This window comes from Lagenorhynchus albirostris, chromosome 1 (genome assembly GCF_949774975.1).
Source record: "Lagenorhynchus albirostris chromosome 1, mLagAlb1.1, whole genome shotgun sequence".
NCBI lineage: Eukaryota > Metazoa > Chordata > Mammalia > Artiodactyla > Delphinidae > Lagenorhynchus > Lagenorhynchus albirostris.
In genome coordinates, this window is record NC_083095.1 from 135,114,557 (window position 1) to 135,126,730 (window position 12,174).

Genomic DNA, 12,174 nt, shown 5'->3' on the forward strand with positions numbered 1-12,174 from the left:
GTCCTGCTGCTGATTCCTGAAGTGACCCTGGGCAAGTCCCTGGCTTTCTCAGGCCTCAGTTCCCCCACCATAGAGTGGGGAGTTTGAATCAACTGGTCTGAGAACTTTGTCAGCCTGGACTTAATTAACATGATGCAAATGGAACCCCAGCTCCATCAGATCGAGCATCAGCTGTAATGGAGGAAGCTCTGACATAGGTCAAGCAGAAACCCCACCTGACTCGGATGGCTTTTCTGGGGCCCCTCTTCACTATTGCCTCCTTCCAGCTGTCTCTGTTCAAGCCTGATCGATCTGGTTCTGTCCGCGGAGGTGAGCACAGGCCACTTTCCCCTTAGTACCCAGCCCAAGGTCTGTCCCAGGTCCCTGATGTCCCCCAGGCAGCAGAGGCTTGGCGACAGGCCTCATTCATCTTCCCCACCACATCCAGAGACAAAGGGCCGAATGTGTGTGCAGATGGGCCTGCCCTCCATCATCCCTCACAACCAACTGCCGATAATGGGCCTCCAACGAGGCCCCTGTGGCCACCAGCTGACCGAAGTGTGGCTGGGCAATGATGCGTGCAAATCCAGGGACCGGATGACAAAGCAAGCCTGTCGGGGGAGGGAGTGGAGCGGGGAGGAGTGATCGTGGCCCCATGGTAAATCCCATAGCTCATTCTGACACGGGTACATTATGCCTCTCAAAGACCACTTGCTCCTGGACAGTGAGCTGCCAGATTAATTGACAAGGGGTCTGCGGAGGCAGCCACTACAGAGCAGGAACCCCGTCCCCAAAGGTCTGGCGCCCAAGGAGCCATCACTTTCTGTGAGGACAGAATTATCCCCTGCCAGTCCAGAGCTCAGTACCCTTCTGGGCTGACTAAGACCTTGGCCACTGCAGAGGGCCCATGTTTGTGTGACTAAGAAAACTGGATCTCAGGGAGAGCTGTGATGTGCTCCAAGCACACAGCAGGTTGGTGGCAGAGCTGAGGTCAGAACCCAGATCTCCTGACCACCCTCCCAAACCCTTCCCCTCACTCCTTGGACAAGTCCCAGAGGAGGCTGTGTAGGGTTCTGGGGCACAGTTGGGCTTCCCCATCCTCTGAAGGGCAGGGCCAGCATCACCCTCCCACAGAGCCAGCAAAGGACCTGGACCCTCCCTAAAGCCCAGGGCCTGACCTCCCTCCCTGGTGAAGCCCCCGAAGGCCAGGTCCTTCTTAAAAGCAGATACAGAGCAGATGGGGAGGATGGGAGACAGGGTGGAGGGAGTGCCAGCAACCTTGAAGCCATAGGACTTGCCCTAGAGGGACAGAGGTCTGCAAACGGAGTAGGCATCAGGGGCTCAGCTCTCATCCCGCTCATCTCAGTCAGTCCTGCCCTCTCTTTAGACCTCAGTTTGCCTTTCAGCAAAATGAAAGATTATAACAAAAACTAATGACTCAACCACTAATAGCTCCTATGTATGGAGCACTTTCTGGGAACCAAGCACTGTGCTAAGTGTGGCATGGTTATCTCATTAACTGAATCTTCGTAACAACCCCAAGAAGTTCTCATCTCTTTTACAGATGAGAAAACTGAGACGTAAATAGCTGAAGGCACTTCTCCCAGTAGTGGCCAAGCCCAGGTTAGAACCCAGTCTGACACCACAGTGCGTGTCATGACATCGGGCTGCCTGGGGACGCTCCTCTGGCTTAGGGACAGAGAGGGGCCAGGAAACAGGGAGGGATGGATTTCTAGAGGCCCAGCTCCAGCCAGCAGGGCAGGTCAGCGTGGGTTCCAGAGTGGGGAGGCCCTGGGCCCCGGAGAGAGGCACAGTGCAGAGGGGAACAGTGTGGCTTCACCATTCTGAGCTGCCCGGCCCACCTCCCAGCAGGACTTGCTGAAGCCCTTCCGTTCCCCTGCTGAACCTCTGCCTCCAGCCCCCTTTCCCACCGCAGGGATCCCTTACCCGTCCCCCTCCACAGGGTTAGCCACACCCTGGTAGTCTCAGCCTGGTTGTCACGGAGACTTCAACAGCCCCAGGCCTGAACCCTGCTCCCCACTCTACCTTTCTGGTTCCCTGTCCTGAGGCTAGGTCATGGAGCGAGGTCACCTCGTGGGGCAGAGCTCCCCCAGCACCCAGAAACCCCACTGGTCCATCACCTGAGCACATCTAATCCTACTACTGCCCTCCCTCCACCTTCCCCTCAGAGTGGCTTTGTCTCTCTTCACTCCTTGGCCTGCAGGAAAAGACACAAAAAGAGCCCCTGCGGGGGCCTCAGAGAAGGATTCCTGCATGGGCCGGGCAGGGCATTGAGTGGCCAGCTGGATTTGGAGAGTGGGACAGGAGGAGCCAGTGAGCGAAGAGAGAGGGGTCTGATTGTAAGGGGAGCCAGCACTGAGGCCAGAGAGGTAGGCCACGGCCCAGACTGAGGGCCCCAAACGCAGTGGGTGGGGACTTTGCCTGGACCTTACAGGTCTGCACAGCAAAAGGCCCCAAGATCTGGGTGCCTACTTGGATGGGGTGCCCGGGGAGATCCTGGTGTGGATTTGATGATCTACGGGGGATGGAGGAGTGCCAGGCTTAGAGCCTGTCCTGGTTCTAACGTTCTTTCAGCCTTCTGCGGGGCTGCTGTCAGCAGCTCAGAAACGGGAGCAATTCCAGAGTGACTGCGGAGGAGGGGCAGTACATAGAGAGCAGGGAGAGCCTGGAGGCTACACTGTGATCCTGGGGTCTGCGCTGCCAGCCCTGCATCTGGCAGTTCGCTACGACGGCTTATACATCCCCCGGAACAGGAGGCTCACCCCTCCTAGGCAGTACCTGTCCTGCGGAATCGTTGTGCTTGTGACAAAGAGCCTTCTGGCTGTGGGTCCAGACACGTCTTCGGGGCCCCACCTCGAGGTCAGAGCCCGCATTCACTCCTCTGACCAGCACTGCCCTGCAGAAGTCTGCGGAGGAGGCTCGGGCACCCACCCCTGCCACCCCCATCCCGGCTCTCCGCAGGTCAAAGATGCCATTATCTTTTAGCTATTCCAGGGAGTACAGCCTCCTCACCCCACCTGAACACTGCCTCTCCCCTGGAGACCTCAGCTGGGCAGGACCTGTGCTCTCGTGACTGAGGGCTCACAGCTGATATCTACTGGCTGGGGGCCTCGTTTACCTGAGCCCCTTCCCCAGACTTGGTCTCCCTGATTCTGGAATTGAGGTCCATGGAGGACCTGGGTCAATTCCTCTCCATCTAGGCCTTTGTGCAGAGAAGAACTCAGCTCTGCAGGCACAGGACACCCCCAGGAGCAACTACCCACACCCCCGCACCAGTGTGATGGGTTTTGGTCGACACCCCCACCTACCAGCACAGGCTTCTCACTTATCTCCCCCAGCTACAGACCTTCTTCTAACACCTCCTCCCTGGGGCTGAGCAAGGCTCCTCAGAGCTTCCCCCATTCCACAGGCCTTCTTCTTCTTTTCAAAAAAATATTTATTTTGATTTATTTCGTTGTGTCAGGTCTTAGTTGCGGCAGGCGAGCTCCTTAGTTGCAGCTTGCCGGCTCCTTAGTTGTAGCACATGGGCTCCTTAGTTGCGGCATGCATGTGGGATCTAGTTCCCTGACCAGGGATCGAACCTGGACCCCTGCATTGGGAGCGCAGAGTCTTATCCACTGCGCCACCAGGGAAGTCCCTCCACAGGCCTTCTTACCCCTCCAGAAAGCATCTCTGAATGCAGGGGAGTGAGAACTTCACACAGGAGTTACTCCGCTTTATCAAAGCAGTAGATTATTCTCAGCTATGGACCTTTGGAAACTCAGCCTGGATTCCCCCCAGAGCAGAGCCTGAGGCAGACTCCCAACTGGGGAGCTGATTTAGGAACGTGATCCCTGGGAGCAGGAGGGAGAGACAGGTGAAATGGGGAAGAAGAAAATGCCAAATCGAGGATGCATTATTGAGTCGGGCCCCCAGTGCGGCTGGCGTTTGACCCCTGGGGCCTTCTGAAGAACCATGTAACAGGTGTCTCAGAACTTTCCCTCAGGGGAAAATGGGAGAACATTTACCCCTCAGCTTCCACCCCCCATTGGTCAGGGCTGCCCCACCAACCATAATTCCCCCACCCTTCCTGGTGAATGTGGAGCAGCGCCCCCAGGCAGGAGGGTAGAGGTGGAGAGTCAGGGGGAGGGGAGGTGCCATCAGCTTACACAGAGGCCGAGCTGGTTGAAACCTGGGGTTAATAGGACCTGGGCGGGCTGTGCAGAAAGCATCCAGCACAGTAAAGAATACAGTTTAATTGTGTGCAACACAGGCAGCTCACAGCCAGCATGGCAAACCAATGGGCAGAACACCTCAATTAGGACAGCTGAGGTGGAACCAAACGTTAAGACTGGAAGGTGCCCCAGAGCCTATGGTCTCCCTGGACAGACAGATGAGGAAACTAAGGCCCAGAGAGGGCTCTGGCAGAGGCCAGCCAGAAACTTTCCCTTCCAGAACCTCCAGTGGTTAAGGAGACAATTTGGGTGAAATGCCAGCTTCCTGCCTGTCACGCAGTAAGTGCTCAGAAATAGGAATTATAACAATAACAAGGGCAATAATAATAACAGTTCCTAATGTGAGGTTCCGTGTTCTGGCTGCCACGCCACACAGCCTCTTGGGGCACTTTTGACATAACCGCACAGCAAGTTCTCCACATGCTTTAAGGCTTCTGCTCTTAATTTTGGTTCAGTGGCAGACAAGGAAAAAAGTTGGTGCTTTCAGCTGGAAATGCAGCATCACAGGAATGCACTTGAAACTCTTCTCCAGGTGTGCGGCTTGGACCTTAGCTGCCTCTCCGAGTTAGGGCTCTAGGAGGGAGGAGCTTTGTGGTGAGGCTGTTCTAAAGTTCCCTTTGTTTTTCAATTCTCTTTGTCCTTCAGAAGTGCATTCAATACAGGATACCTGGTGCTTTCCCAAGCTTTCCGCCTTAGTGCTGACACCCTTCTGTCCTGGCAAGAGACTTTGGGCTTAAGCTGAGGAGGGGAAGGGATTCTCAAGTTCTACTGGCAGTGAGCTCTCTTCCCAGGGCTTGGTTTGCCCCCTTGGCTCCCAAGTCCAGGCCCCTCTGCTCAGCATTGCCTTGCAATCCTGCCTTTCCCACCCTGCTCTCAATCCTTATTCCCCCTAAATTTGCAAATACAAGTCTCCATATTTTCAACTCTTTCACAGTCCCTTACTCCAACCCTGCTTTTCCCAGAGGATACTCCTTCCCGGCAGCCTCTGAAGCGGACACCGTAAGGTATTCGCACCCCTTGCACACCCTGGGTCACGAATCGCTAGGGGTGTGCTGGAGCCACGCATACCAGCTTACTGCAGCAGATTCTGTGCATTGGTCGGTGACATCAGGTCTGTCACTGAAATCGTCCGCAGGAGCTATATTTACACCACAGCAATTGGCCTATGCTATGAACCAGGTTTAGATTCCTTCCCCGAAGACCCTGTTGTTGTTGTTGTTTTTTAAAAGAAGATGTTGGGGGTAGGAGTTTATTAATTAATTGATTTATTTTGCTGTGTTGGGTCTTCGTTTCTGTGCGAGGGCTTTCTCTAGTTATGGCAAGCGGGGGCTACTCTTCATCGCAGTACGCGGGCCTCTCACTATCGCGGCCTCTCTTGTTGCGGGGCACAGGCTCCAGACGCGCAGGCTCAGTAGTTGTGGCTCACGGGCCTAGTTGCTCCACAGCACGTGGGATCTTCCCAGACCAGGGCTCGAACCCGTGTCCCCTGCATTAGCAGGCAGACTCTCAACCACTGCGCCACCAGGGAAGCCCGACCCTGTTGTTAAACGTTGACCAGCACACCACGGGTCCTCCTCCTTCTGCTGCTCTGAAGCTCTCATCATCCAGGTAGACCCCTCTCCACCTTCCTCCTCACCCTCACCTACCAACCTGTCCCGTCTCATTCTCTGCAGGCTGTGGCTCACAGCTTCCCCACCCAACTCCCACCACCCTCTGGGGGCACGCAGCCTCCTCCTGGCAGGCCCACCACTCTGGCCTCCCTGGCTCACTTTCCAACACTCTCCATTTCTTCAGCAGCCTGTTTCTACAGCCTGACTTTGCTGCTTTCTGTGTCCGTCGGTAGATGCCAACAATGCCCGGAAGGTCGCGGTGTGGGGGCAGAATTCTATGTCCTGCTGGGCTTGCCCGGCCCCTGCCCCTCCCCCAGCACAACTGCACTCCCCTGGGTGTGTGACCCAGTCTCCCAGTCTAGGGTGAGTCCACTCCTGGCTTCTGCCCCTTCTTGAGGGGTGTGGGCACTGCAGGCAGTTAGAGGTGGGGCTCCAGCCCTCAAGGTCGGAGAGGCAGCCTGCACAGGGCCTCAGGGAGCCTGGGTTCTAGTTCCCATTTTGCCACGGCTTTTCAGGTGCTCTAGATTAACCTTGTTCTCTGTGCCAACTTTTCTCTTCTATAAAATGGGGATATGTAATTCCTAGACATCTGGTGTAGGGAGAAGCCGGCGGGCTACAGCTTTTCTGATTCGAAGGCTGATCCCTGTTGAGGATGGTTTAGAGGCCTGGCAAGGATCACTGGGAGCTCCTTGGCAGCAGGAGCGCCATCTGATGCCTTTGTATGTTCCCAACCTGACCCCACACAAGCCAAGATGGTGACACTGGTATAGAAGCCCTGGGCAAGAAATGAGAGTCAACACCTGGCCAGCAGCTGGTGAATCAAACTGAACAGAACCACCCTGATCAGTGCTTGGGCACAAGGCCATTCAGTTCCCAGGCTGTGCCCACAGGCTGCAGCCCTTAGGTCAGGTGTGTGTGGAGGGTGAGAGGGCCTCAGCTGCCTCTCCCCAGGCTCTCTCTCCCCTGCTTCTACCATCTGCTCTCACTCGCTTGGGGGAATCTCCCTAGCCAGCACCTGCAGGGATTTACCAAGGGGAATCCCATAGCTCGGTCTCCAGGCCTCCAAAGGATATGGCGTTTCCATCCTCCTCACCCCAGGTTTTGTGGGAACCACTGCGCCATTCCAAGGAGCTTAACAATAATCCTTGGTACCCAGCTTCCTCTTCCATCTTCTCATTTGGTTGAGATCGGTGGTTCTCACATGTTAGCCTGCATCATAGTCACCTTGGAGGGCTTCTTTAAACAGATGGCGAGGCCCAGCTCCAGGTCTGGTCTGGAGCCTGAGAATTTTGCATTTTGAACAAGTTTCCAGGTGATGCTGATGCGACTGGTCTGGGAACCACACTTTGAAAACCACTAGCAGTTTAGGCCATGGTATTATGACTTCCATTATGTAGGTAAGGAATTTGAGGCCTAAGAGGCCCCTTTGCTTGGGGTCCCATAGTGACCGAACAGTAGGCAGTTTCTGCCTCTGGGGTCTGGAGGAGCCCAAGAGAGCAGATATCAGCTGCTCCATCCCTGTCCGCAGAACCGGTCACGTTACCATGGGCAGGCAGTGACTGCCACCCTGTGGCCAACGTCGGTAATGCCCCGAGCTGGTGGCCTGCAGCTTTGGACTGTGTTCAGCAGACTGGGTGGGGCCTACCCAGGGACCCTGGTTGCAGAGTAGGAAGCCAGTTCCAGGAGGTTCCCTGGCTCAGCCTCCCCAGACCACCTGGAGAAGGAGCAATGAGTTCCCTATGGGTTTGGATATGAAGCGAGACTCCTGCCTCTGGCCAGATAAGAACTCTGTCCCCACCCTCTCAGCCACCCCTGTCCTTCTTGTGACCTCCTGTGCCCCAACTTTCCCTCTCCTAAAACTGTGGAATTGGGAATAAAAAAAGAAATAACCATCTCCCAATTCGACCTGGGTTTCAACCTTACTCTGCAATTTGCCAGCTGAGTGACCCTGGAGAAGTCACTTTACCTTTCTTAGGGTCAGTTTCCTTCTCTGTATAATCCCTATGCAGCATGATCACAAGTATCCTGTGCAGTTGTGTTTCTCAGTGCGTGGCTCCATCCATACACTCACCAGTGCAGCTCTCCAAATGTTTGAAACCAAAACAAAAATTTGGAGATGTTAGGATCTCCAAAGTGGGATTTGTGCACCCCAGATAGTGGGCAAGACCATCCACTGGGATATGGGAAGAAAATATTAGACCTTCTGACTATATATTTTTTCATCTTTTTAAAATTCTATTTTTGTATTTGGTCCATAAGATATGCAAATGTATTAGCAGAGTAGTACATACACATCATTTATAAATAATATACACATATGGGGGGGTGCATGGTAAAAGTTTTTAAATGGTGAGTATGTGAGGACACTGCTTTAGAGGAGGAAAGGTTCCCATAGCTTTCTAGAAGTTTCCTTGTGAGGAAATGCACAGAGTAGATCATTTCTGGGTGATGTCTAGGGGTTGCCCTGGCTATTAGCTTCAGAGATGCAAATGCCCTTAGCTGTCCAGGGAACCAGTGAAGGAAGGAGACCTTGGGACTTTCAGGGCCTTCCTAAAGGTGAACTGTGTGTTTATGACTTTGCAGAAAATAATTGTAAGAGTAATAATAGCGGACATTTATTGAGTGTTTACTATGTGCCAGGCACTGTTCTAAGCACTTTACATATGTTAACTCTTTTAATCATCATTATCAACCTAAAAGGAAGGTACCATGATTATCCCCAATTTAGAGATAAAGGAATGAAGCCCAGTGAGGTTACATAATTTACCCAGAGCTGCAGAGTGGAGCAGACAAGATTGAACCCAGGCATTCTGACCCTAGAGCCTGAGTTGTTTAACCCCTATGTGCCCAACCTGAAAACAAGAAGGGCCAGGGAGACTGTTGGTGGGAGCAAGGAAGACAGAAGGAGGTGCAAGTTGATCCTAGAGTGGCAGAGTCTTTGGGGTTGGAGTGAGGGGAGTGGCCATAGACGGAGAGGGCACCATGTGACGAGCTGCAGCCTGCAGAATGCACAGGAGAAGAGAAAACAGCAAGGGGGAGAGTTGGGGTCAGCTGTGGGAGCCAGTGGGGAGCCTGGGATGAACCGCAGAAAGGTGGGGTGGGGGTCCTGACATCAGGCTTTGCCAGACGGGGTTCAGAGGAGGACCGCAGGGAGCCCATGTGGAGTTCCTTGAGAGCCCCACACGGGGCAGACACAGCCCGCAGACGCCTACCCCTCTGCCTGTGCTGAGGAGAAAGCAGGACCTACACCTGCGCCCCACTCCACACCCACTGACTCTCGTGTTTTCTAGGAAGTCAACGAAGGCTTCCTGGAACTGGAGCAGAAGTAGCCCTTCCTCTCAAGGAGATGGTGAGCTCCCTGTCTTTGGAAGTGTGCAACCAGAGGCCGGATGACTCCATGATGGGTTTTCTAGAGGAAGATAGGTGTGGGGTAGACCCTAAAGGCTCCTTCCCTTCTGAAATGCTCAGACCTGTGACTCTGAGTGAAGGGAAGAGGTATAGAGTGGAGAGGAGAGGAGTCAAGGGTAAGTCCTTGGACACTGTGATCTTGTATCACTCTACTTATCTCAGCCTCTCTCTGGGTCTGACTGGCTGGAAAAACAGTGAGCCACTCTCTGGGAACAGCTCTATCCCTGCAGGGCTGCTGCCCTGCAGGGTGGGCCTCCTTGTGCTCTGCAGAGCTTTTCAGGGCAGGCTATACACCTGAGTTATTTCACAGTGAGCTTGGATTTTTCACTTGATTTTATGCTAAAATTCTTTCCATCCCTCCTAATCTGTAGGATCACAACTTACAGATATTTAAATGCCATGCAGTTGCATTGGCAATTCTCTCTAGATTTGCTTTGCAACAGGCTTTTGAGGGATCTGTGATTTTTGGTAGAAAATAATTATATCTTTATTTTCTTTAACCTCTAACTAGAATTTAATATTTCCTTTAATAATGAATGTAGGCAATAAACCCTGAAAGTATAAGCAGTAGCAGTGGCTTTGTCGCCAAGACAAATCACAGATATTTTCCTATCACATTACAGCTGTTGCAGATCACTTGAAATATTGTTTATGCATATTGCCACTTTGAAATTACAGAAGTTATTAGACCTGCTGCATTCATAAAGAAGCACATATACTACTATTTCACAAATATTTTGATAACTATTTTGATATAATTGGCTTCCTCTGTAATCCTATGTGTTTTGTTTTGATGCATTTAAAAACATTATGCTGAGACTTCATGCGATGCCAAAGATGTTCACGGCACAAAAAAGGCCAGTTATCCTTGCTTCACAGTCCTGATACTAAGGCCAATGACCTCATGTGCCTGGCACTCTAGGGGTGCTTTAGAGGTGAAAGCAGGTGCACAATACATCCTTTTTGAATGAATGATTTGGAGTTCCTATCACAATTATAGAACTATAGAGCTGGAAAGTCTTTAGAAAGTCTTTACTGCAATGATTTTCAAACTTCTTGGTCACAACCCACAGCAGGAAATACATTTTCCTTTGTGATCAATTACCTGCCTATGTGAAACAAGTTTTTTAATAAAATATGACGTATCTTTAAGTGCACGATACACTCTTACAACTTCTATTTTTTTAATCTATTATATTTCTCTTTTGAGAGATGATTGAATTTTCATTCAGAACAACTATAATGGCTGACAAAAATTGAATTAATACCCAGAACAATTTGCTTCAATTGGAAATTAATAGTAGCAGATTTGGAAGCAAGCAAACAGAGGCAGAAAGCCTTAGTATTCTGACAACAGATAAAAGGCATAAAAGTGATCAGTGTGCTCTCAGAATAATTTAGAGGTGGAATATTTACAGTTAATGTGCAGGGAAAAAAATAACCCACATAAGCCCAAATCACACAAATTAAAATTCATTTAACTATATAGTTGTAAGCATTTTTTTAGACAAAATTTCACCATTCTTAAAGTAGGAGTATTCAAGAATACTTCTTTATATAAGCTAAAAGTAAAGATGGCCCGATTATCCTGGTTAGGGAGAGATCACATAATAATCAGTCTATATTCAAAATCCAGAGAAACCCACAAACTCTGCCAACAAAAATAAAGGGGTAAAAACTAAGACTGGCCAAAACTGGCAATCAGTTGCACAGGGAGGCAGTGGATCACTCTTCACTTCACTGCTAAAAGCCATTGCACTGGGGACCGACGTTAAGTCCTTTCTACACTTTAGGAACTTGGATGCCAGCCATTACAGGGCCCGATTTCTGTGAACCAAGTTCTGTGGAATTTGCCTGAACACTGGGGTCCACTCAGCACTTAGGTCAATGTGATAGGAATTACCTCCGGTTTCAAGACAAGCTTCCTGGTCTGAGGATATAATTTGTACATTCTTCCTTAGCTTCAGAGGCAAATGCCCTGTGGTCAAATAGATCCAGAATGGTTGCAGGGATAACTTGACTTTTACGAGACGCCATGTAAGACTTTTGACAATTCAAGGTAAGTCTTGAAGCCTGCTCACTTTGACCCAAATTTACTAAACCCATGACATGCAGAGGATCCACTGGGGCTGGATGAAGTTTCCATGGACAGAGGTGTCACTGAAGGGATGACTGAGGACCAGAGAATGGGCCCTGGGAGACTCGTGAGTGTATTCAGCAAATTTCTGGGCCACACAGCCTCCTCAGAAAGACCTCAAAGATGAACTTTATCCAGTTGTATGGACAACAGATATACGGTTTAACAGTTTCCTGAAATCATCATAGAACTCAAGATGGTCCTAATAAACTAGATACTGGGAAACTCTAACTTGGGGTGGGGGTGGAGATAGGGTAAGAGTACGTGGATACTTCAGAGGTTTGCATTCACCGTGACTATACTATCATCACGTCCTACTAGAATCTTTTTGGACTTCTAAACCAGTTTTAATCAGGAGAGACTGTACTCTCTCCCACGACTAGCTGAAAGAAGGCTTAACCCTTCAGGGGCCGCCCCCAGACATTCCGCTCCCCCAAACATCTGTTCCCTCCTGCCCAGAGAGCCTTGGGCAGTGACCAGCAGCCAGGAGCAGCCGGGCAGCTTTGCGAGGATAGGGTGCGTGCCTCCACCCTTCCATCGCCTTGTTTTAAAATGCTGGTCGCGACCTAATAAACTGATATCCGTCACAGTAACAGGTTGTGACTTGCAGTTTGAAAAACAAAGCTGTATTTCACTGAAAAATTTTTGAAGCAACAGAACTCTTGCAGTCATCATGTGTAGTTTAATCTCAAACTACAAATGAAGAGACTGGAACCCAAACGGCCAAGAGGTCAGCTGCTGAAACCTAAAACTGCGCTTCCGGAAGCATGTTCCCAGGGGCCCCGCCCCCCGGGGGAAACCAGCG